Here is a 6,919-nt window from a genome sequence, read left to right as displayed (position 1 = left end):
ATGTTAATGTTGGAGTTCGATTTAGAAATCCAAAAATATGGAAATTAAAAATATAATCAATGAAAAAATGTAAATGTTATCCAAGTGATTCGAATTTGGGTTTCCTTGCCCTAACTTCCTTATTGATACATAAGTCATTCGTGAACAAAATATCCGAGAATAATGCAACCTATTTAGATCGAAAACAAGATCTTGCATATATACAAGATATATAAGTCTTGTACTACATAATCTTAGGAATGTATGAATAAATTAACGAACTATTAATGAAGCCCCGTGACTTGTATGTATAGACTCATAAGTCTAGCATACGTTCAAAAGTAATTGAACCTAAGATGTATGTAATGAAATGATAAACCCTAGAAGGGTTAAGTATGAGTGTATGATACACTCAATGGCCAAGTGCATTGGCATAAGATTATATGAACAATGAAATAAGGAAATGAACAATGAAATCATGAAACCCTAGAAGGGTTAAGTAAGGGTGTGAAACACACTAAATGGCCAAGTGCATTGGCATATGATGAAATGAACATTCACGTAATAAAAGGTGGGTAACTATGAAAGAAAAAGGTTCTAATGATAAAGGAATGTTTTGACAAAATGATATGAGGCTAATGTAAATGATGAGACCAATCTCAAATGAGCCCATGTAAATGTTACCAAAACGTACTCACCTATGAGAGTGTAAGATAATGAGGAGACCAGTCTCTATAAACACTCTAATGAAAGTATTGAACTTAACACTCTTAATACTAATGATGAGATGATAAATTATCTAATGAGCTATGATGTCCTCATACTAGAAGCTAATTTCAATGACGTATGAGATGAATGAAATTGAACTTTATACTAAGCGTCGACAGGCTAGCTATGAGCGGTGATGCCTTATTTTGGGAAGGGCGGAGGTTCACATAACTCTTATGAGATGAGACTGTCAGGCTTGCCGGATATGTGTCTCCTTACATCTCATAGTCTACGAACCTATACAACCAATGTAGGGAACTTCCGGGGTTAAATTCCCATGTACGCTAGCATGTTATGGGTCACTTTGGCCGATGAATCCACCGGTTTTCGGTGTGGGGAGACACTGGATTTCATGATGCTCACATGATCTATGTTGGTTAAAGTTAAAGTTCCCAATGAACGAATGAGGCCAGCCTCAAATGATGCATATAATGAAATGAACGATACCAAAGGTGTTAGGATACGATAATCAAAAGGTGAGTTAGATTCAATTAAAAACATTAGGTAATTCTTGGTCATTGCACAACGAACCTAATGAAGTTCTTAAACTACATCCTATGTATAGCTAGTGTTTACACTGGCCTATGAATGAAATGAAATGGAGTAGTATAAATGAACGAAGCAGACTCTATGTGTTGCTAATAAAGACTCCCTAGTTGCGGTCCCATCTGTTGAGACCTCATTTCTGGTATGTCTTGATGTTAAGTCCATGATTCGAAGGTCTCATGGCATATAAATGAATAATATTAAAGAAGTTATGTGGTACATGCAAAATTTGTTGTATGTTATATGATATGTGTTATGTGCAGATGTTATATATTGTGTGAAAATGTGAAAAGTATGATGATTTATGTTATTCTCATCACATAACTTTCCTATTCCATATCTGGAAAGCTCACTGACTTGACTTCCAAAAATCATGTTGTTAGGAAAGAGCTATTCTTTCCCATGCATGTCCTTGGTGTGTTCTTGCATATAACCATACTTAGTACAAGTGTGTACTAAACCTATACAAACTATACTATTTTAGGTGCAGGCACAGGTGGACGATAAAGCTACAAGACCTTCGCTGAAGTTATCCGGATGTTCAACATTCATCCATCTTTGGTAGGTCCTCATGCTTTCGAGGATGCTACTATTTTATATTCGCGCTTAGTTTTAGAGTTGAGCTAGTGGAGCATTTTCCACTAGCGTTTATTTCCTATTTTTATTAAGACTATGTATTGGTGCCATTTTGGCAATTATACACTTAATAAGAATGAACTATTTCTTTCATTTGCTTATCTCTTAATATTACATGGTTGATGGTGAACAATTACGTATTAATGAGAATGTTTTTATAAGTATGTTAAGAAACAAATAGTTTCAAATTTTCCACTAAAAATTAACCTATGTAAAGTAAGAATAACGTATGTAGGCTTGTCTGCCACCTCTAAGAGGTCTACGACACCGGTCTCATCAGGGGTCTAGATTTCGGTCGTGATAGGACTTCACTTGGATGAATCCTCCTACATTCTATGAGTCCAAGGTATAAGAAGACCCCTATGAGTTTATTGAATAGATCTAAAAGATTCTCTATTCTATGCGGTTGTCTACTAGTGAAAAGGCCGAGTTATCCACTTACAAACTCAAAGATGTAGCCCAAACTTGGTACGTCCAATGAAGGGACAATAGGTTGTTAAGGGGTGGACCGGTGACATGGAAAGTGTTCAAAAAGACATGTCTTGATAGGTTCTTTCCTAGTTAGAAGAGGGAAGACAAAGTGGTGGAGTTCATCGACCTTCGCCAAGGAGGTATAAGTTTTCTTGTATATTCTTTTAAATTAGTTGAATAGTTAAAATATGCTCCTTCTTTGGCTTCTGACCCGAGAGATGAAATAAACCATTTTATGATGGGAGTGTCGGATGACTTGCAAGAAGAGTTTCATTTAGCTATGATGCATGATAATATGACTATTTATCGTCTCACGGTTCATGCTCAACAAGTGGAAGAGATAAGGTCTAAAAGGTGGAGTAGATCCCAAGAGGGAAAGATCCTTTGATGGTGTTTCTTAAAAAAGTAGGCTTGAGATGACATACCTATGTTCAAAAATCGGGTGTCAAATCAAGTTCCTTCCAAGTTACCTAAGGCTCCTGATGGTAGGGTGTCTAACCCTAAGCTTACAAAGAGAAAAGGTACTAGTTCACCAACCAAGAAGCCTACTTGTGCAAAGTGTTGAAAGGGTCATTTTGGTGAATGTCTAGTTGGAACGGGAATATGCTTTGCTTATGGAAAGAGTAGACACAAGGTTAGGGATTTCGCTAATGTGAAGGGTCAATAAAAGGGTAGTGATCAAGCTCAAGCTAGTGCTTATAATGAGGCACCAAAGAAGAATCGCGTCTATGCTCTCTGCTCTAGGGCTAAGAAAAAGACTTCTCCTGATGTTGTGACTGATATAATGAAAGTCTTCTCATTGATTTATATGCCTTACTTGATCCCTGTGCAACTTTTTCATTTGTTACTCCTCTAGTATCTAAAAAGTTAGAAATTCTGCCCGATATTTTGTATGAATCATTTATAGTGTCTACACCGGTGGGTGAGTCGGTTATTGCAAAAAGGTTGTATAGAAATTGTCCAAAAAAGTAATATAGTTTCTATGGGACTTTCTCCAACCGATAACAACCAGATGAGCCTAAGTGTTGATACAACGTCTTGCCCACACTTTCGAAATTGCCGTATACATTTGTGTCATATTGGACACCTTAACTAAGTAGATCCACTAGTTTATGTTAAAAATCACAAAGGAATCATCTAAATAATATGATCATTTACTACCCCTGATGGTTACATGGTTTATGGAGTCTTGATTCATTATCAACTCGCATCCCCATATCCTTGCTCAATACTACTCCCAAAGTGTACTTAGCTCAAATGTTTTTAAAATAATCTTATTTCTTTGGTCTGACATTATTACTTGAAACATAGCTTAAAATCACTCTTGGAATTGTTGTTTCCTTTCTTGTTCAAAGGTTAAAACATTTCTAACTTTTGGGAATATCTTTTGAAAAATTATGAACTTCACTTGATTTACTTCTTAACTTTTAGACATAGCTCTTAACTTTACTTGAATTGAATTATGGATTTAAGGTTCATGATATCATTTTTATGGATGATTTAAACATGTTAACATGTACCCTAGAAAGTTGGAATCTATTAGAAAACATAGGCATCATACTATGGAACTAGTATAAAAAGATGGAACAAGAAAAATAAGAATTGTCGTACCTTGCACTCTGAGAGGTGCAAGAGGCAAACCCTTGAAATTCAAAGACAACATTGGGGTGCTATGGCTTGTGCGTATCCCCAGAGCCCCTAATTCAGAGACCCTTTTTTAGGAATCTAAGAGAGATGACTCCCTTGGTGCTCCCCAACTTTGCTTTGCTATTTTTCAACTCGAAACACTCTAATTTCACATGATTCCTTCCCCAAAATCTTGGATTGAGTTATACGCTCAATATATACTAGATTCAACTCAAAATTTCACTCAAAACATGAATCAACTATGAATAAAAAATCAAGGATACAACCCACAATAATTCAAAAGAATTTAATCAAGAACTCAAAACATTTAATATCAAATCTTATACTTTAGTGAATTGAATCATGATTGGCGCACGGGTGAACCAAACCAATGCAATGTGATCTCAAGTACCTCGTAGAATTGAGTCCTTAGAGAATCCACTATACAAACTCGAACGTTCTTGTCTTAAGTTTTTTTTCTTGATTCTCCTATTTAGTCTTTTCTCCTAGAATGAACATAAACTTTTCTAAAACGTCTACAATCTTATTTGACCCTAATTAAATTCATAAAAATGAAATAAAATAATTGGGTAAGGAATATACTTAAATACCCTTTAAAAATCCCGATTAGACTTTAATTATTTGAATAGCCAAACTTCAAATAGGCATATCTCACTCATATGAACTCCAAATTGCACAAACTCGGTGGTGTTGGAAAATTTATTTCAAGATATTTCCTAAGATATTTGGAAACTCATCTAAATAATTCTGAGCTAGGAATTATTTTCGTTTGAATTTAACGAAAAACTCTGTTGAATGCCTTGAATCGGACCCGTTACAAACAGAAAGGACGGGGGTCTCGCGCGGAAGATTCTAGGGATGGAGATCATTAGAGACAGAGAGAGAAGGAAACTTTTCTGGTCACAGAGAAGCTACATTCAGAAGGTCTTGGCGAGGTTTGGCATGTCTTCATCTAAGCCTATTGATACCCCCAGTGCTGCCAGTATCCATCTCACTGCCATGTTCGCTCCACAGTCAGAAGAAGAGAAGGAGTATATGTCACGAGTCCCTTATGCCAGTGCCGTAGGAAGTTTGATGTATGCTATGGTCTGTACAAGGCCAGATTTAGCACATGCAGTCAGTGTAGTGAGCAGATTCATGGGACAACCAGGGAAAGAACATTGGCAGGCTGTGAAGAGAATTTTCCGGTACCTTAGAGGTACATCTGACGTTGGTCTCATTTATGGAGGTGATACTCAGTGCTTGGTTACTGGCTATTCTGATTCTGACTATGCTGGAGATGTTGACACAAGAAGATCGATGACTGGCTATGTGTTTACCCTTGGAGGATCTGTCGTCAGTTGGAAGGCAACTTTGCAACCTACAGTGACTTTGTCTACTACGGAAGCGGAGTACATGGCCTTGACAGAGGCTGCAAAAGAAGGGATTTGGCTGAAAGGGCTGGTTAGTGATCTTGGTCTGCATCATGATCAGGCTACGGTGTATTGTGACAGTTTGAGCGCAATTTGTCTAGCCAAGGATCAAGTCCATCATGAGAGAACCAAGCATATTGACGTAAGGTATCATTTTCTGAGAAGTGAGAAGAGAATCAAGGTGAAGAAAGTAGGAACTGCTGATAATCCTGCTGATATGTTCACAAAGCCGGTTCCACAGAGCAAGTTTCAACACTGTTTGGACTTGCTCAACATCAGAAGCTGTTAATTGCCCTGCGGGGCAACTCTGAGGAAGAGGGGGAGGCCTGGCACTATCATAGTGCGTCTGAAGAATCTGTTTGGAGAATTCAAGTCAAGGTGGAGATTTGTTGAATGCCTTGAATCGGACCCGTTACAAACAGAAAGGACGGTATACAATGTTGTTGTATTGGGCCCTTAATTATCTGTCAATTCTGTATGTTGGGCCCAAGCCTGTTAGGGCGTAGCTTAGCACTATATATAGACGCTATGGCAAACCCTATTCTGTAATTCTGTTCTTGCCTCTCCATAATAAAACTGCTCTCCCTCTTCCCGGTGGACGTAGCCAATTTATTGGTGAACCACGTAAATCTGTTGTCTTGTTTTTCGCGTTTATATTTTCTCGTATTATCTCAAATTCCGCATAACAAACTCAATTTAACATACTTAACAAATTTTTCAGATTTCTATATACTTTTCAAAAATGGCTATTTGTATTTCTTAACTTCTTCCAAGTTATTTCAATTTGCAAGATGTTACAGTACTACACCTTTAGATTATTCATCCCCGAATGAGATTACTCTTATTAGTCTAAGTGTATAACATAAATAATTCAGTTCAAACACCCAACAAGAAAATCTAACACGTCAAGTATATAAACTATAGATTACTAAAAAAAGAATTAATACCTTGAACTGGAACTTCACTGGTTTCAAAGAGATATGGATATCTCTTTTTTATATCTTCCTCTGCTTCCTAAGTGGCTTTCTCAACAAACTCGTTTCTCCAATGAACTTTGACAAATGCTACTTCCTTAGTCCTCAACATGAAAACTTCGATCTAGAATCTGGACAAGAATCTCCTCATAAGATAGATTATCACTGATCCCAATATATTCAATTTGTTTGATTAATGAACGATCACCAATAAACTTCTTCAACATGGAGATGTGAAATACCGTATGAACTACCGCTAAATCTTGTGGTAGCTCAAACTCATAAGATATATTACCTATGATTTTTTATATTATTTAAAGGACGATGTACTGTAGACTAAGCTTATCCTTAAAAAATCTTACAACACCTTTCATGGGCGAAACAATTGAGTATACCCAATCATTTTCTTAAAATTCTAACTCCATTTTTCTAACATAGTTGTAGGATTTCTTACGACTCTGTGCAATTTTCAACCTCTCTTGAATC

Source organism: Solanum pennellii, chromosome 10 (assembly GCF_001406875.1).
Source record: "Solanum pennellii chromosome 10, SPENNV200".
NCBI classification, from domain to species: Eukaryota; Viridiplantae; Streptophyta; class Magnoliopsida; order Solanales; family Solanaceae; genus Solanum; species Solanum pennellii.
Note: the sequence above shows the minus strand (reverse complement) of the source record.